Here is a 20,806-nt window from a genome sequence, read left to right as displayed (position 1 = left end):
TGGAAGTAATAGGATCAGAAATTCAAGATCAACATGGAGTGCCTAGCAAGTTCAAGGCCAGCCTGGGCTACATAAGACCCTATCTCAAAGGCACAAAACAAAACAACCAAAAGGAAAAAGGAGGAAATAAGCAAGCAAGCAATTGCATTTTTGCTGGCTTCAAGGTTTTTCCTAGCTAGGAAGATGACTCTGAGGATAAAGCACTTGCCATGCAATTGTGAGGACTTGAGTTCCTAGGCCCCAGTCAAAAGTTTATCTGTCCCAGCAGTCCTACAGATGAGTCCAAAAGCCCACAAGCCGGCCAGCCTGGACTATACACAGCAGTGGACAACAAGGAGATCCTGTCTCATACAAGGTGGAAGGTGAGGACCAGCATTCCAGGATGAGCTTTGACCTCTGCAAGAGAACCATGACATGTGCACAGGGCACTCACCGTGAATGAGCACACACAAATTAAAGTAATAGCTTTAAGTTTCCTCCTACTTAACTCTGATAACGTCTGGATCCAATCCTACCCAGAACAAAAAGAGTCAGAAAAGGATCGTTTAAAGGGTTCTTTCTAACAGTTACATCCTGCAGAGTAAGCTTCACTGTCCTTCCAAATGTGATGTGACTGGACGCTCTCTCAACTCATTTCTTCACAGAGAGATCACGTTTCCCTCCTTCCTAGTGATTCATTTTGCCATTTCTCTCAATGTCGAAATCTTTTTTCGGTCATGAAAGCAACTTAAAAGAAAGCAAACAGGGTGCGGCGGACATTTGTAAGAAGTCTGGGCCCTTCCAGAAGCTAACAGTTCTTGGCTCCACTAATAGCCGATAAGGTAAAACTAAGGATCCCGGCCTGGCATGCTCGTCTCATCCCAGCACTCCTTGTTGTGTTCGTTGGCTTGTTTTTATGTGGATGGGTGTTTCGCCTGTGCACCACCTGTGTGCACCTGATGCCTGAACAGGCCAGAAGAGGATATTGGGTTCCCTACAGCTGGAGTTGTAGACAGTTGAGAGCTGCCCCGTAGGTACTAGTAATTTTTTTTTTTTTACGTTTTAACATTTATATTTGTTTGAAACATTTTATATAAGTTTGTTGATACTTAATTGCCCAATTAGCTTCATTGTTCTGTGAATTAATAACTGTAAAGCTTAACCCACAGTCACCCTGTCCCTGAGAGGTTTCTCTTGCCATTTTTTTTTCTCTCTTTTTTTTTTTTTATTAACTTGAGTATTTCTTATATACATTTCGAGTGTTATTCCCTTTCCCGGTTTCCGGGCAAACATCCCCCTCCCCCCTCCCCTTCCTTATGGGTGTTCCCCTCCCAACCCTCCCCCCATTGCCGCCCTCCCCCCATAGACTAGTTCACTGGGGGTTCAGTCTTAGCAGGACCCAGGGCTTCCCCTTCCACTGGTGCTCTTACTAGGATATTCATTGCTACCTATGGGGTCAGAGTCCAGGGTCAGTCCATGTATAGTCTTTAGGTAGTGGCTTAGTCCCTGGAAGCTCTGGTTGCTTGGCATTGTTGTACTTTTGGGGTCTCGAGCCCCTTCAAGCTCTTCCAGTTCTTTCTCTGATTCCTTCAATAGAGGACCTATTCTCAGTTCAGTGGTTTGCTGCTAGCATTCGCCTCTATATTTGCTGTATTCTGGCTGTGTCTCTCAGGAGCGATCTACATCCGGCTCCTGTCGGTCTGCACTTCTTTGCTTCATCCATCTTGTCTAATTGGGTGGCTGTATATGTATGGGCCACATGTGGGGCAGGCTCTGAATGGGTGTTCCTTCAGTCTCTGTTTTAATCTTTGCCTCTCCCTTCCCTGCCAAGGGTATTCTTTTTCCTCATTTAAAGAAGGAGTGAAGCATTCACATTTTGATCATCCGTCTTGAGTTTCGTTTGTTCTAGGGATCTAGGGTAATTCAAGCATTTGGACTAATAGCCACTTATCAATGAGTGCATACCATGTATGTCTTTCTGTGATTGGGTTAGCTCACTCAGGATGATATTTTCCAGTTCCAACCATTTGCCTACGAATTTCATAAACTCGTTGTTTTTGATAGCTGAGTAATATTCCATTGTGTAGATGTACCACATTTTCTGTATCCATTCCTCTGTTGAAGGGCATCTGGGTTCTTTCCAGTTTCTGGCTATTATAAATAAGGCTGCGATGAACATAGTGGAGCACGTGTCTCTTTTATATGTTGAGGCATCTTTTGGGTATATGCCCAAGAGAGGTATAGCTGGATCCTCAGGCAGTTCAATGTCCAATTTTCTGAGGAACCTCCAGACTGATTTCCAGAATGGTTTTACCAGTCTGCAATCCCACCAACAATGGAGGAGTGTTCCTCTTTCTCCACATCCTCGCCAGCATCTGCTGTCACCTGAGTTTTTGATCTTAGCCATTCTCACTGGTGTGAGGTGAAATCTCAGGGTTGTTTTGATTTGCATTTCCCTTATGACTAAAGATGTTGAACATTTCTTTAGGTGTTTCTCAGCCATTCGGCATTCCTCAGCTGTGAATTCTTTGTTTAGCTCTGAACCCCATTTTTTAATAGGGTTATTTGTTTCCCTGCGGTCTAACTTCTTGAGTTCTTTGTATATTTTGGATATAAGGCCTCTATCTGTTGTAGGATTGGTAAAGATCTTTTCCCAATCTGTTGGTTGCCGTTTTGTCCTAACCACAGTGTCCTTTGCCTTACAGAAGCTTTGCAGTTTTATGAGATCCCATTTGTCGATTCTTGATCTTAGAGCATAAGCCATTGGTGTTTTGTTCAGGAAATTTTTTCCAGTGCCCATGTGTTCCAGATGTTTCCCTAGTTTTTCTTCTATTAGTTTGAGTGTGTCTGGTTTGATGTGGAGGTCCTTGATCCACTTGGACTTAAGCTTTGTACAGGGTGATAAGCATGGATCGATCTGCATTCTTCTACATGTTGCCCTCCAGTTGAACCAGCACCATTTGCTGAAAATGCTATCTTTTTTCCATTGGATGGTTTTGGCTCCTTTGTCAAAAATCAAGTGACCATAGGTGTGTGGGTTCATTTCTGGGTCTTCAATTCTATTCCATTGGTCTATCTGTCTGTCTCTGTACCAATACCATGCAGTTTTTATCACTATTGCTCTGTAATACTGCTTGAGTTCAGGGATAGTGATTCCCCCTGAAGTCCTTTTATTGTTGAGGATAGCTAAAGCTATCCTGGGTTTTTTGTTATTCCAGATGAATTTGCAAATTGTTCTGTCTAACTCTTTGAAGAATTGGATTGGTATTTTGATGGGGATTGCATTGAATCTGTAGATTGCTTTTGGTAAAATGGCCATTTTTACTATATTAATCCTGCCAATCCATGAGCATGGGAGATCTTTCCATCTTCTGAGGTCTTCTTCAATTTCTTTCCTCAGTGTCTTGAAGTTCTTATTGTACAGATCTTTTACTTGCTTGGTTAAAGTCACACCGAGGTACTTTATATTATTTGGGTCTATTATGAAGGGTGTCGTTTCCCTAATTTCTTTCTCGGCTTGTTTCTCTTTTGTATAGAGGAAGGCAACTGATTTATTTGAGTTAATTTTATACCCAGCCACTTTGCTGAAGTTGTTTATCAGCTTTAGTAGTTCTCTGGTGGAACTTTTGGGATCACTTAAATATACTATCATGTCATCTGCAAATAGTGATATTTTGACCTCTTCTTTTCCGATCTGTATCCCTTTGATCTCCTTTTGTTGTCTGATTGCTCTGGCTAGAACTTCAAGAACTATATTGAATAAGTAGGGAGAGAGTGGGCAGCCTTGTCTAGTCCCTGATTTTAGTGGGATTGCTTCAAGTTTCTCTCCATTTAGTTTAATGTTAGCAACTGGTTTGCTGTATATGGCTTTTACTATGTTTAGGTATGGGCCTTGAATTCCTATTCTTTCCAGGACTTTTATCATGAAGGGGTGTTGAATTTTGTCAAATGCTTTCTCAGCATCTAATGAAATGATCATGTGGTTCTGTTCTGGTACTAGTAATTTTATCAGTTGCTTTTATCGGGCATTTTGCGATAGCAATAAGAACTGAAATAGGCATATAGCTATACCCAGCTCTGTAAATTCTCTAAGCCCTGTGGTCTTTATGAAAGATATGCATGAAAACCCACTCTTTTGTTGTTTTTTAAGGTATGTGAGAGAGGTCACAGAGAGGACAATTTCATGGATTATCCTGGTGGCCTCAGAGGACTCTTCAGTAAAACCACTAATGACAGCCAGAGACTACTGGACCACCAACAACCACTGTTGTTTGATATAGTCACGACCGCAAAAGTCATCACATGGCCCGGAACTGGACAACAAATGTTGCCATGACCTGTGTGGCAGTCCACAAGATGCCAAACAAAAGCTCCGGGACACTTAGTGACAGCCAGTGTTGTCAGTCACCATACAACCAAGATGGCTAAGCACTCCTGGGGAAAGAGCAGAAGTTGAAAGGGGGCTCTTAGGCAGGATCACACCCGGCCAGCCTCAGAAGGGTCCCGTGTCACCACCACAGCTGCACTTCCCCCATGAGGCCTCGAGGGGCGGAAGTGCCCTCAGAAGAGGTTTCAACCTTAGCATACACAACCACCACTCAATAAAAATTATATTAGGAAAATGAGTTATCCAATGGCTATGATTTTTTTTTTACTTAGCAAGTGATGTAATTATCTTGTTTTTTGTCTCCTTCTAATAAAAATGCAGTGTACCCACTGCATATGATAGTAAGAGCCACATGAAATAGTTCAGAGATTTCCCTTTGTCATAGCAGGTCCTCATCTAATGACGATCAATATTAGAAGTACTAACATCTTCAAGTGCTCGTGGGATGTACAAGGATGTATTTTGGTTAAAAGAGGGCTACAAAGTGCTCCATGTAGTGAGCTCGCCCAGCATATACAAAGCCTTGGTGTCAATATCCTATATCCCAGAACAAACATGGTCAGACCCAGCAGCTCATCTCTCCAACTATATCACCTTGAAATCTATTCACACATGTGCACAGGGACACGTACAAAGATGACTATCATTCTGTGGTTTGTAATGACAACAAAAGAGTGAGAGGGTATCAAAGCAATGCAAGCTCTCGTTCACATGACATTTATTCCACAAAGACCTTTCTGAATTATAGAACCCTGTGGACGGGGCAGTGAGAGACAGATCTGTCCCTTACTAGGCTTTGCCTCCAGGAAACTTCATGGAGCAAAACCAAGAAATTATAAAGCTACAGTGATGATGCTTGTGTCCATAACCCAGAAGGAGAAGGAAAAAATAGCATTCTATGTGTTTCCTATAACTACGTCTAAGACAGTGTCAAGACAGCACACATGCACTTGATTGTACTGGCCTTCAGGAGGGCACCAGTGTTGACCTCGGGGTAAGAGCATCATTTGTAAAATTAAATATGTGTTAAATGCTGGAAAGAAATATTGTGGTTCTTTCCATCACAGGGCTAGATTTTATTATAATTTCCCATATTTTCCAAGCCCTTCACAAGAACTGTGTTTCTTTAACGTCCTCTGTCAAGTTTTTTCCTTTTATTGAACATACATAATTTTTCTCATGAAATATACCCTGATTACAGTTTCTCTTTCCCTCTACTCCTCCCAGTTCCTTCCTGCCTCCCTAGATCCACTCCCCTTCAGTCCCTCATTAGAAAACAAACAAGATTCTGAGGAATGATAAAATAGAATGAGATAAAACAAAACTAACACATTGGAGCATGACAAAACAAACAGGAGGAAAGAGCCCAAGAGAAGGCACAAGAACCAGAGACCCACTTGTTCACACAACAATCCCATAAAAACACCAAACTGGAAGCCATGACACATGACACATGGATGGTGCAGACCCATCCATGCTTTGTGCATGCCCTGTGCATGCTCTGTGTATGCTCTGTTCATGCTGCCTCGGTCTGTGTGAGTTCACATGAGCTTTGCTTATGTGGACTTAAGAGGCCTTGTCTTCTTGCTCTCCCCCATCCTCTATTAAGTATCTTGTTTAAGGGACAAACATAGCTAAAGCTTACCAGCCCTGTTATGCAGTCTCTCTACAGAGACCACAATGACAAACCAATGACTGTGACAGCACAGACTGGAAAAAGGTGACAGCTGACATACAGGAAGTTTCTCCTCATTAAGCCCTCCTAAACAACCCCTCAACTTTTTTTTTAAATCCCTCAACTTTACCCGAAAGTATTAAACAATTTTCAATTTTTTTTTTTTTACTCTAGCCACAGTGGCGAAATAAAGGCCCATCCATTTGTCCTCCCAGATAGCCCATGGTGCAATTTCATATCAGTTTTAGAGAGTCAACTATGTAAGATTTGATTCTGCTGCTGCTATTATGGTAATGAATGAAATTGCCTCATAGTCTTTTCCAAAAAAATGCTGATTTTTGAAGTTCGGTGCCATAAAGCAAAGATGTGCTCACTCGTCATTTAGTATACAGTGTGCCCAATTACCTGAGCTGTGGGCCATGTCTGGGGCCAGCCTTGCTACTACAGTGCCCAGCTATCTTATTATCCCATTGACGAAGAAGAAGAAGAGAAAGAGGAAGAGGAAGAAGGAGGAGGAGGAGGAGGAGGAGAAGGAGAAGGAGGAGAAGGAGAAGGAGGAGAAGAAGAAGAAGAAAAGAAGAAGAAGAAGAAGAAGAAGAAGAAGAAGAAGAAGAAGAAGAAGAAGAAGAAGAAGAAGAAGAAGAAGAAGAAGAAGAAGAAGAAGAAGAAGAAGAAGAAAATTTGGGACACACAAGAGCTCTAGAGCCGATTCCATTCTCCTCTCTGGGACACACAATGAATCTCCACTTGGCTCCAGCACTACACAACACTGTAATACTCAACTGAATTACCACAGGGGTTTCTTCCATTGTGGAATTGCCCACCCCCATACCTCCCTCTCCCTCCCTGTCTTCCTCTCTCCCTTGTTCTCTCTCACATTTTCTATTTTTCTGCCCCACCACTCCCTGTGTCCCTGTCTCTCTCTCTCTCTCTCTCTCTCTCTCTCTCTCTCTCTCTCTCACACACACACACACACACACACACACACACACACACACACACACACACAGGTTTACACACACACACACAGGTTTGCACACACAGGTTTTCAGTGCTGCTCTTAGCCATTCGCTCCTTTGGCCCATCTTCTCGGCACAAGGAAGTTTCTTCCTAAAGTCACAGTACATGGATTGCCTTGAAAAACAAATCTTTCCAACTGATCACTCCTTTAGACCACAGACATCTATCTTTTTGATGTTATACTATGACAATGACCTGAAATGTGTTGGGCCACAATTATAACTGTCCTGGGATGTGTTTTGGCAAGCTGGTCTAGCTCGTTTAGTCAGATTTTGATATCAGGGCTCTCATGAGCCTCCTGCTTTTTCCCTCTGCTTGCACCTGGTTCCTGGGGATTATTCCTGCCTAAAGGAATGGTGCTGTAGGTGTAGGACTTAAGAAAACAGTCTGAGTACCTGTACCTCAGCAGGTAGAAGCAAACTTCAGAATACCTTTCTACACGAAGGCAGGGACTTTGAAGGTGGCCACCCCACTTTACCTTCTCTTGAACTACTTCATTATTGTTCACATAAATTCTAATTCAATGTACCTATTGAAATTCTTCTAGAACAGTCTTCATATGATTGCTCTGCTAAAGACATTATGCCATGAGCAACAGCCCTGGTCACAAACAAAGATGTGCCAACCCCGTCCGATGCTAAGACACCACTGTATTCACGGATCCAGGGACCATCCCATTCACTCTTTATGATGACCCCATGAGGAGGGGCTGTCCTTAAAACACACTTGAAACTGAGCAGAGTAAAGTCCCAAAAGAAAATTATATCAGCAGATTTTTAAAAAGCAAATAGTAGTGAGATTGAGTGGAGTCGGGGGGGGGGAGAAAAACTACAGGTCTACAGCCATGGTTGCCTTTCTGTACCATATAATTTTAAAAAATGGATTCGAAGTACACTTTATGGATGAATGTATACGATATGGCAGTCACTTCGGTCTGTGCTCCCTGCTGCTTAACCTTTCTAGTTTCTCACGAGGTTTATGGTCTATCATATTTATTACAACATATAGCAAACTGTCCTACAATCATAAGAGTAAAATCCAGAAAGCAGTTCAAAAAAACCAAAGTGACCCTGACAACAACCTACAGACAGTTGTTCTTAAACACAGCTAAGTGTGGTCCTCACCTCATTGAGGAAACTTGTCTTTGTAACAGACAGAGCCCACAACAGAAAACAACAACCAATCAAAATGCAGAGCTCTAGAGACAAGTCCCAGTGGATATGTCTACAAATCACTCCCTCACCTAAGGCTCAGGGAACATTGCAGAAGAGGGGATGGAAAGAGTATATGAGCCAAAACCAGGGAGTTTGCTGTGAGACTTTCTCCTAGTAACATCAGAAGCTACACCTGTAAAACCTCACTAACATGACACAAAAATGTGAGCTAAACAACACTAATGAATATGCCAACTGCTTGGGGAAGACCCCATGAGGCCTTAGTCCTACACAAAGAACTATAGGCAACTGAGGAAAGCTGAGAGCAAGAAAAGAAAGTTCTTCCCCAGAAAGGAGCACAGCAATCTGTTGTCCACTGCCAAATGGTCAGCCCTGAAAACATAATACAAGAAACATTATACAGACTGAAGAGGTTATACTTAGGAGTCTGTGTGTGTGTGTGTGTGTGTGTGCGCATTACATGCAATATATATACATATATATGCATGTGATAACAATTAGTGAAAAAAGAGAAGAGACTGGATTTGAAAGAGAATGTAGAGAGATATATGAGAGGAAGAAATGTTATAATTATAATCTCAAAAATAAAATTAAAAAAAATCAAACCAAAACTATAAGGCAAAAATACGGAGCTCTCAAACTCAAAACCATACTGTTTTATAGTGAGTTAGAGAACAAAACTAACAGTGTCATACCAGTTATGTCTTCAAGATTTATTTATTTCTTATTTTGTGTACATGGGCGTTTTGCCTGCATGTATGTCTGTGTACCATGCTCAGCCCCTGGAGGACAAAAGAGACCATGGATCCCTTGGAACTGAAGTTACAAATGGTTGTGAACTGCCACACGGATGCTGGAAATTCGACCCAGCATCTCTGGAAGGGCAGTCAACTTAACTATGTCTCCAGTCCATTCAGTTTTAAAAGTGCATGCTAAACAAGGTAACTTTTCTCTAGGTACGAATGCACAAGCAAAGTATTTTTAGTGGTCTGAAAGATACCCAGCAGTAAGAAATCTATCTATTAATTACTGCTACAGAATGGAGGAAAATGGTCAAGAGTAGAAATGATTTTCAAAGGGAACAGTAGCAACCTTGGTAATGTCCCAGAGCCATAAAGGAAAGTAACATCTCTTTGTCTACTGAAATGCAGCATGGTACCCAGTTGTGTACAGGTTACTGATCTGTCTCAGGCAGCTTTAACTATTTAACATGATGACCTTTAGGTGTCTTCAGGAAGAGCTAGCAGAAAGCATGCTTAGGAGTTCAAATTCCCCACCAGTGCTCCTTTGTCATGCACCGGCCTCCGGAGACTCCAGACTGGCAGAAGTTGCATGTTTTGTTTCAGGTTTTAGGTTTTATTTGTTTGTGTGTGTGTGTGTGTGTGTGTGTGTGTGTGTGTGTTTATAGAGACCAGTGATCTATGTCATGTGTCTTTCTTAATCCCTCACTATTATTATGGGGACAGATCTCTCCTTAAACCAGAAACTCACAGATTGGCCTGTCTGGCCTGTGACCTTCAGGGTTCTACCAGTCCTGGGGTTATAGACACAAACCACACTACCTGACTTTTCTTTTCTTCTCTTTTCTTTTTTCAATGTGGGTCCAGGGATCCAAACTCGGATGTTAGTCTTTACACAGCCAGCCCTTTACCCACTGCCATCATCTTCCTAGTCTTGGGCTTGTATTGGGTTTGGTTTGGTTTTCTTGGGTATTGGAGTTCTCTTGCAACATGGGTTCATATAGCTAGCTTTCAAGTCCACTGGGTAGCAGAGAATGACCTTGAACTCTGGATCCTCCTCCTCTTTTCCCCCTCCCAAGGGCTAGGATTCCCCAAGTGAAATACCTGCCCCCATCCCCCAACCCCTAAGCCAACACTTCCTTACCCCTTACCCCTCAACCCACACTCACACCTCCACCCCCACCCCAGGCTTCTTTGCAAGCTCTTATTGGCTGCAGAGGCAAGAAGAAACCCTGAACTTGAAAGACAAGCAGAAGGGAGGGCAGTGGAGTTCAGGGAATGCACTTGTGGAAGCAGGGACAGTTTGGACTACTTCTGAGGCAGGAAATTCACAGCTGAGAGATGAAACATAAATAATGTGGTAGCCAAGATATGCGTGTCCTAGAGGCTCCAAACAGTAATTCAGTGTTTTGGATTTTTTTTCCAACCATAAAAAGTCTCCAATGAACAAAGGACAAACCAGACAAGGGAAAAAACAACTTCCTAAATAATATGTGTTGAACTAAACCCCAGTTTTCTCTTCCAAATAAGCCCTTAGCACTACCCTAAGAAACCACCTTAAAACATTGTTGCTGGGAGGGCAGTAATGGGGGGAGGATGGGGAGGGGAACACCTATAGAAGGGGAGGGGGAAGGGCTAGGGGGATGTTGGCTAGGAAACTGGGAAAGGGAATAACAATTGAAGTGTAAATAAGAAATACCCAAGTTAATAAAGATGAAAAGAAAACAAAACACAACAAAACAAAAAAATTGTTGCTTTGTGTTTTCCAGCGATGTTTCTACTCTTAGGAGAAATCTATAGCTTCCAAGACACACTATCTCCTGATGGCAACAAAGCCTCCTTGAAGACCCATTCCTAACCCAGGAGAATGTGGAAGCCTTAGGAACATGAAAGCCAATAGACAAGTAATTTAAACCTTCCCATAAGAATTCATGCACTTCTGGGATTGTTGACACATTGATGCCAATGGTGATTGACTACCTAAGTTTAATCCCAGGATATCCCACATGGGGATATAACCAACTCCCAAATGTGGGCCATGGCGCGCGCGCGTGCGCGCGCGCGCACACACACACACACACACACACACACACTAAAAATTTAAATAATACACGGTAAGGGAGAAGATTCACGATAAAGTGTTTAGGAAGACATTGTTATGGTTTATTTCAGAATGAGTCAAATTAAAGGTGGATGTCAATCTCCCTCCAGGACTGTACTTAGCAACTGTCATGAGTAGCCCGAGAGTGACAAGTTTCCTGAGCTCACTCTTTAGGGCAGAGGTAGTAGATTTAGGAAGGAAGCACATGCTTCTGAAAGGCCACCTTACACTCGACCCCACCTGGCTCCTCCCTGGACCCACATCCTTCTCTCTAAAGGTTCCAGGAAAGAGAGGACAGGCCTCTTTGGATTCAAAGCAGGTGTCAGAGGCTATCCTCCTCAGGTTTCATTGTCAACTTGGTATAACCTAGAACCATCTGGAAAGAGGGTGCCCAGATTCTATTAACCTATTGTCACATCTGTAGGGAATTGTATTCATTTTGATTGATGTGGTGCCCAGCCACTCTGGGGCTGTGGTGCAGAGTTTTATAAGAAAGCTGACTAAACTGAGCATGTTAATAAGAAACAAAGACAGGCAAATCTCTGTGAGTCTGAGGCCAGCCTGGTCTATATGGTGAGTTTGGGCCAGTTGGGTGGGAGATGTGCTTCCAACTGAGCTATATTCCAGCCCAGTTTTCAAGATTCAAGTCATTTGACATGTATTCTTCATTGCTTAACCCAGCTTCCTATTGAGATAGCAAGCTGTGTCGATCCTGTTAGACACATGTGGTGGCCTCTCCTATCTGGCACCAATCGCCAAGCTCTCAGACACCTGAGTTGAAGCACTTCATCACTGGGACTTAAAAGGCTCTGCTTAAAACCTCATCCAGAAGTGAAACCTGACACAATGGGAAGAATTCCTATGCTCCCTCCCTCTGTCCCTTTGTGCTGCTCCTTCTGGGAAGCTCCTATCACTTCCTCTCTGTCTTAGTCTCTGTCTTGTGGCTATGATAAAATTCCCTGACAAAAGCAATGTTTCCTCCCTTTGAGACAGGGTTTCTCTGTGTAGCCCTGGCTGTTCTAGAACTTGATCTGTGGACCGGACTGGCCTCAAACTCAAAGATCTACCTTCCTCTGCCTCCCAAGTACTGGGATTAAAAGTGTGTGTCACCACTGCCTACCTGACAAAAGCAACTTTTAAAAGGAAGGGTGGGGTGGAGAAATAATTCCTCCGCAGTTAGACCTTGGCTATTCTTGAAGAGAACCCAAGTTGGGCTCTCATCACCCACATGGCAGCTCTAAACCATCTGTAACTCCAGTTCCAGGGAACCTGACACTTCTTCTGGTCTCTGTAGGCCCCTGGCATGCATACATGTGGTATACATACATGCATACAGGTAAACATACATTGCACAGATGGATGAATGGATGGATGGATGGATGGATGGATGGATGATAGATAAATAGATAGATAGATAGATAGATAGATAGATAGATAGATAGATAGACAGACAGACAGATAGACAGATAAACAGACAGTGTCTTAGGGTTTTATTGCTGTGAAGAGACACTATGACTAAGGCAACTCTTATAAGGGACAACATTTAATTGGGGCTGGCTTACAGGTTCAGAGTTTCAGTCTGTTACTATCATGGTGGGAAGCATGGCAGCATCCAGGCAGACATGGTGCTGGAGAAGGAATTGAAAGTTCTGCATCTTGGTCTGATTGTAGCCAAGAGAGACTGACTGTCTCTTCTGCGTTGGGTAGAGCTTGAGCATACTACCTTAAAGCCTACACAGTGACACACTTCCTCCAACAAGGCCATACCTACAAAGACATACCTCCTAATAGTGTCACTTCCTATGGACCACACACTCAAACACATGAGTCTGTGGGGCCCCGAACCTATTTAAACCACCACAGGCAGGAAGGTAGGCAGTCAGGCAGACAGGCAGACAGACAGACAGAGGAAGAAGTTGTTGTTACCAGTGAGAGTGGGGGCCAAGGCAGCAGGAGCTTGAAGCAGCTAGTCGCACTGCACCATCTGTAGAAGGAAGTGGGGAACCCGCAGATCCCGGCCCGCAGCAGCTCTCTGCTCCCAAACCCCGTGGGAGAGAGACCTCACCGCCTGGTCAGGTGGGCACTCCTGAGGCTGCAGAGCAGAGGAGACCACTAACACTGCCCACCCCTGCCAACATCTCTGGCCCAAGAGGAAACTGTATAAGGCCTCTGGGTTCCCGTAGGGGAGGGCCCAGGAGCAGCAGGACCCCTGCGTCTGAGACACCGCTGGAACCTGAAGGAAACAGACCGGATAAACAGTTCTCTGCACCCAAATCCCGTGGGAGGGAGAGCTAAACCTTCAGAGAGGCAGACACGCCTGGGAAACCAGAAGAGACTGCACTGTGCGCACATCCAGACGCCAGAGGAAAACACCAAACACCATCTGGAACCCTGGTGCATGGAGGCTCCCGGAAAGAGCGATGCAGATCTTCCCGGTTGCTGCCGCCGCGGAGAGGACTTAGGCAGTACCCCAAGAGCAAACTTGAGCCTCGGAACCACAGGTAGGACCAACTTTTCCGCTGCAAGAAACCTGCCTGGTGAACTCAGGACACACAGAGGCAAAATTCCTCTAGGACCGGGCACTTCCTGTGTTTCCCAGAAGTCCCACACCCGCGGATCCCGGCCCGCAGCAGCTCTCTGCTCCCAAACCCCGTGGGAGAGAGACCTCACCGCCTGGTCAGGTGGGCACTCCTGAGGCTGCAGAGCGGAGGAGACCACCAACACTGCCCACCCCTGCCCACATCCCTGGCCCAAGAGGCAACTGTATAAGGCCTCTGGGTTCCCGTAGGGGAGGGCCCAGGAGCGGCAGGACCCCTGCACCTGAGACACCGCCGGAACCTGAAGAAAACAGACCGGATAAACAGCTCTCTGCACCCAAATCCCGTGGGAGGGAGAGCTAAACCTTCAGAGAGGCAGACACGCCTGGGAAACCAGAAGAGACTGCACTCTGCACACACATCTCGGACGCCAGAGGAAAACACCAAACGCGATCTGGAACCCTAGTGCACGGAAGCTCCCGGAAAGGGTGGCGCATATCTTCCTGGTTGCTGCCGCCGCAGAGAGCTTGTGGGCAGCACCCCGCGAGCAAACTTGAGCCTCGGGACCACAGGTAAGACCAACTTTTCTGCTGCAAGTGACCTGCCTGGTGAACTCAAGACACAGGCCCACAGGAACAGCTGAAGACCTGTAGAAAGGAAAAAGTACAAGCCTGAAAGCAGAACACTCTGTCCCCATAACTGGCTGAAAGAAAACAGGAAAACAGGTCTACAGCACTCCTGACACACAGGCTTATAGGACAGTCTAGCCACTGTCAGAAATAGCAGAACAAAGTAACACTAGAGATAATCTGATGGCGAGAGGCAAGCGCAGGAACCCAAGCAACAGAAACCAAGACTACATGGCATCATCGGAGCCCAATTCTCCCACCAAAATAAACATGGAATATCCAAACACACCAGAAAAGCAAGATCTAGTTTCAAAATCATATTTGATCATGATGCTGGAGGACTTCAAGAAAGACGTGAAGAACTCCCTTAGAGAACAAGTAGAAGCCTACAGAGAGGAATCGCAAAAATGCCTGAAAGAATTCCAGGAAAACATAAATAAACAAGTAGAAACCCATAGAGAGGAGACACAAAAATCCCTGAAAGAATTCCAGGAAAACACAATCAAACAGTTGAAGGAATTAAAAATGGAAATAGAAGCAATCAAGAAAGAACACATGGAAACAACCCTGGATATAGAAAATCAAAAGAAGAGACAAGGAGCTGTAGATACAAGCTTCACCAACAGAATACAAGAGATGGAAGAGAGAATCTCAGGAGCAGAAGATTCCATAGAAATCATTGACTCAACTGTCAAAGATAATGTAAAGCAGAAAAAGCTACTGGTCCAAAACATACAGGAAATCCAGGACTCAATGAGAAGATCAAACCTAAGGATAATAGGTATAGAAGAGAGTGAAGACTCCCAGCTCAAAGGACCAGTAAATATCTTCAACAAAATCCTGGAAGAAAACTTCCCTAACCTAAAAAAAGAGATACCCATAGGCATACAAGAAGCCTACAGAACTCCAAATAGATTGGACCAGAAAAGAAACACCTCCCGTCACATAATAGTAAAAACACCAAATGCACAAAATAAAGAAAGAATATTAAAAGCAGTAAGGGAAAAAGGTCAAGTAACATATAAAGGCAGACCTATCAGAATCACACCAGACTTTTCGCCAGAAACTATGAAGGCCAGAAGATCCTGGGCAGATGTCATACGGACCCGAAGAGAACACAAATGCCAGCCCAGGTTACTGTATCCTGCAAAACTCTCAATTAACATAGATGGAGAAACCAAGATATTCCATGACAAAACCAAATTTACACAATATCTTTCTACAAATCCAGCACTACAAAGGATAATAAAGGGTAAAGCCCAACATAAGGAGGCAAGCTATACCCTAGAAGAAGCAAGAAACTAATCGTCTTGGCAACAAAACAAAGAGAAGAAAAGCACACAAACATAACCTCACATCCAAATATGAATATAACAGGAAGCAATAATCACTATTCCTTAATATCTCTCAACATCAATGGCCTCAACTCCCCAATAAAAAGACATAGATTAACAAACTGGATACGCAACGAGGACCCTGCATTCTGCTGCCTGCAGGAAACACACCTCAGAGACAAAGACAGACACTACCTCAGAGTGAAAGGCTGGAAAACAACTTTCCAAGCAAATGGTCAGAAGAAGCAAGCTGGAGTAGCCATTCTAATATCAAATAAAATCAATTTTCAATTAAAAGTCATCGAAAAAGATAAGGAAGGACACTTCATATTCATCAAAGGAAAAATCCACCAAGATGAACTCTCAATCCTAAATATCTATGCCCCAAATACAAGGGCACCTACATATGTAAAAGAAACCTTACTAAAGCTCAAAACACACATTGCACCTCACACAATAATAGTGGGAGATTTCAACACCCCACTCTCATCAATGGACAGATCATGGAAACAGAAATTAAACAGAGACGTAGACAGACTAAGAGAAGTCATGAGCCAAATGGACTTAACGGATATTTATAGAACATTCTATCCTAAAGCAAAAGGATATACCTTCTTCTCAGCTCCTCATGGTACTTTCTCCAAAATTGACCATATAGTTGGTCAAAAAACGGGCCTCAACAGGTACAGAAATATAGAAATAATCCCATGCGTGCTATCAGACCACCACGGCCTAAAACTGGTCTTCAATAACAATAAGGGAAGAATGCCCACATATACGTGGAAATTGAACAATGCTCTACTCAATGATAACCTAGTCAAGGAAGAAATAATGAAAGAAATTAAAAACTTTTTAGAATTTAATGAAAATGAAGGTACAACATACCCAAACTTATGGGACACAATGAAAGCTGTGCTAAGAGGAAAACTCATAGCGCTGTGTGCTTGCAGAAAGAAACAGGAAAGAGCATATGTCAGCAGCTTGACAGCACACCTAAAAGCTCTAGAGCAAAAAGAAGCAAATACACCCAGGAGGAGTAGAAGGCAGGAAATAATCAAACTCAGAGCTGAAATCAATCAAGTAGAAACAAAAAGGACCATAGAAAGAATCAACAGAACCAAAAGTTGGTTCTTTGAGGAAATCAACAGGATAGATAAACCCTTAGCCAGACAAATGAGAGGACCCAGAGAGTGTGTCCAAATTAACAAAATCAGAAATGAAAAGGGAGACATAACAACAGATTCAGAGGAAATTCAAAAAATCATCAGATCTTACTATAAAAGCCTATATTCAACAAAACTTGAAAATCTACAGGAAATGGACAATTTCCTAGACAAATACCAGGTACCGAAGTTAAATCAGGAACAGATAAACCAGTTAAACGACCCCATAACTCCTAAGGAAATAGAAGCAGTCATTAAAGGTCTCCCAACCAAAAAGAGCCCAGGTCCAGACGGGTTTAGTGCAGAATTCTATCAAACCTTCATAGAAGACCTCATACCAATATTATCCAAACTATTCCACAAAATTGAAACAAATGGATCACTCCCAAATTCCTTCTATGAAGCCACAATTACTCTTATTCCTAAACCACACAAAGACACAACAAAGAAAGAGAACTTCAGACCAATTTCCCTTATGAATATCGACGCAACAATACTCAATAAAATTCTGGCAAACCGAATCCAAGAGCACATCAAAACAATCATCCACCATGATCAAGTAGGCTTCATCCCAGGCATGCAGGGATGGTTTAATATACGGAAAACCATCAACGTGATCCATTATATAAACAAACTGAAAGAACAAAACCACATGATCATTTCATTAGATGCTGAGAAAGCATTTGACAAAATTCAACACCCCTTCATGATAAAAGTCCTGGAAAGAATAGGAATTCAAGGCCCATACCTAAACATAGTAAAAGCCATATACAGCAAACCAGTAGCTAACATTAAACTAAATGGAGAGAAACTTGAAGCAATCCCACTAAAATCAGGGACTAGACAAGGCTGCCCACTCTCTCCCTACTTATTCAATATAGTTCTTGAAGTTCTAGCCAGAGCAATCAGACAACAAAAGGAGGTCAAGGGGATACAGATCGGAAAAGAAGTCAAAATATCACTATTTGCAGATGATATGATAGTTTATTTAAGTGATCCCAAAAGTTCCACCAGAGAACTACTAAAGCTGATAAACAACTTCAGCAAAGTGGCTGGGTATAAAATTAACTCAAATAAATCAGTAGCCTTCCTCTACACAAAAGAGAAACAAGCCGAGAAAGAAATTAGGGAAACGACACCCTTCATAATAGACCCAAATAATATAAAGTACCTTGGTGTGACTTTAACCAAGCAAGTAAAAGATCTGTACAATAAGAACTTCAAGACACTGAGGAAAGAAATTGAAGAAGACCTCAGAAGATGGAAAGATCTCCCATGCTCATGGATTGACAGGATTAATATAGTAAAAATGGCCATTTTACCAAAAGCAATCTACAGATTCAAAGAAATCCCCATCAAAATACCAATCCAATTCTTCAAAGAGTTAGACAGAACAATTTGCAAATTCATCTGGAATAACAAAAAACCCAGGATAGCTAAAACTATCCTCAACAATAAAAGGACTTCAGGGGGAATCACTATCCCTGAACTCAAGCAGTATTACAGAGCAATAGTGATAAAAACTGCATGGTATTGGTACAGAGACAGACAGATAGACCAATGGAATAGAATTGAAGACCCAGAAATGAACCCACAAACCTATGGTCACTTGATTTTTGACAAAGGAGCCAAAACCATCCAATGGAAAAAAGATAGCATTTTCAGCAAATGGTGCTGGTTCAACTGGAGGTCAACATGTAGAAGAATGCAGATTGATCCATGCTTATCACGCTGTACAAAGCTTAAGTCCAAGTGGATCAAGGACCTCCACATCAAACCTGATACAGTCAAACTAATAGAAGAAAAACTAGGGAAGCATCTGGAACACATGGGCACTGGAGAAAATTTCCTGAACAAAACACCAATGGCTTATGCTCTAAGATCAAGAATCGACAAATGGGATCTCATAAAACTGCAAAGCTTCTGTAAGGCAAAGGACACTGTGGTTAGGACAAATCGGCAACCAACAGATTGGGAAAAGATCTTTACCAATCCTACAACAGATAGAGGGCTTATATCCAAAATATACAAAGAACTCAAGAAGTTAGACCGCAGGGAGACAAATAACCCTATTAAAAAATGGGGTTCAGAGCTAAACAAAGAATTCACAGCTGAGGAATGCCGAATGGCTGAGAAACACCTAAAGAAATGTTCAACATCTTTAGTCATAAGGGAAATGCAAATCAAAACAACCCTGAGATTTCACCTCACACCAGTGAGAATGGCTAAGATCAAAAACTCAGGTGACAGCAGATGCTGGCGAGGATGCGGAGAAAGAGGAACACTCCTCCATTGTTGGTGGGATTGCAAACTGGTACAACCATTCTGGAAATCATTCTGGAGGTTCCTCAGAAAATTGGACATTGAACTGCCTGAGGATCCAGCTATACCTCTCTTGGGCATATACCCAAAAGATGCCCCAACATATAAAAAAGACACGTGCTCCACTATGTTCATCGCAGCCTTATTTATAATAGCCAGAAGCTGGAAAGAACCCAGATGCCCTTCAACAGAGGAATGGATACAGAAAATGTGGTACATCTACACAATGGAATATTACTCAGCTATCAAAAACAACGAGTTTATGAAATTCGTAGGCAAATGGTTGGAACTGGAAAATATTATCCTGAGTGAGCTAACCCAATCACAGAAAGACATACATGGTATGCACTCACTGATAAGTGGCTATTAGCCCAAATGCTTGAATTACCCTAGATGCCTAGAACAAATGAAACTCAAGACGGACGATCAAAATGTGAATGCTTCACTCCTTCTCTAAAAGGGGAACAAGAATACCCTTGGCAGGGAAGAGAGAGGCAAAGATTAAAACAGAGACAGAAGAAACACCCATTCAGAGCCTGCCCCACATGTGGCCCATACATATATAGCCACCCAATTAGGCAAGATGGATGAAGCAAAGAAGTGCAGACCGACAGGAGCCGGATGTAGATTGCTCCTGAGAGACCCAGCCAGAATACAGCAAATACAGAGGCGAATGCCAGCAGCAAACCACTGAACTGAGAATAGGACCCCCGTTGAAGGAATCAGAGAAAGAACTGGAAGAGCTTGAAGGGGCTCGAGACCCCAAAAGTACAATAATGTCAAGCAACCAGAGCTTCCAGGGACTAAGCCACTACCTAAAGCCTATACATGGACTGACCCTGGACTCTGACCTCATAGGTAGCAATGAATATCCTAGTAAGAGCACCAGTGGAAGGGGAAGCCCTGGGTCCTGCTAAGACTGAACCCCCAGTGAACTAGACTGTTGGGGGGAGGGCGGCAATGGGGGGAGGGTTAGGAGGGGAACACCCATAAGGAAGGGGAGTGGAGGGGGATGTTTGCCCGGAAACCAAAGAATTATTATTAAGTATTAAATAAATTTAAAAAAATAAAAAAATAAAAATGTAAAATACAAAAAAAAGAATGTTTGAAGTAAAAAAAAAAAAAGAAGGAAGTGGGGAGGGTGGATGCTTGCTTATGTGCTTGCTGGTGCTCAGCTCCCATTCTCTATTTTGTAGAGTCTAGACTTCCCTGTCCAGGGAATGAAAGAGGATTCTTCTCACATCCCTTAGCATAACCACAATAATGCCCCTCAGGCTTGCCCAAAGGGCAACTTAAATAGATATTGCAACCATAGAGATTCCTAGAGACCTATCTCCTGGGTGCTTTTAGATTCTGGCAAGGTGACAGTTAATGCTAACACTGTCCAATACTCTCCCAGGTAGACAAGGTAAGGAATGAAGTCCCCAAGCTGTATAAAGCACTTCTCATTTAACCAGAATCCACATTCCACTTATTTCTGTTTCAGTACTCAATGTCCAGTACAACTTTCAGCCCCCCAAGAGGGAGGCCATGATAAAGAAGAACAACTCCTGTCATGGCAGCCAGGAAGTGGAACAATCAAGAATGCTGACCCTAGCAGGTGTTCTCTTTGTTCACTTCTATTCTATAAACCACACACACACACACACACACACACACACACACACACACACACACACACACACCTGTGGGACAATGACACGGTCATTCAAGACAAGTTTTCTCTCCCTTAGTCGGTCCCCTC

At 43.0% G+C, this 20,806-nt stretch overlaps 1 protein-coding gene across 20 annotated transcripts in view; it reads right to left on the bottom strand.

Moving 5' to 3' along the window:
* The window catches only part of Ccdc170 (coiled-coil domain containing 170), a 149,955-nt gene that overhangs the window by 118,195 nt on the left and 10,954 nt on the right, over positions 1 to 20,806 (bottom strand).

This window comes from Rattus norvegicus, chromosome 1, assembly GCF_021556685.1.
Source record: "Rattus norvegicus strain SHRSP/BbbUtx chromosome 1, alternate assembly SHRSP_T2T, whole genome shotgun sequence".
NCBI lineage: Eukaryota > Metazoa > Chordata > Mammalia > Rodentia > Muridae > Rattus > Rattus norvegicus.
Note: the sequence above shows the minus strand (reverse complement) of the source record. Positions and strands in the feature narration are given on the sequence as shown.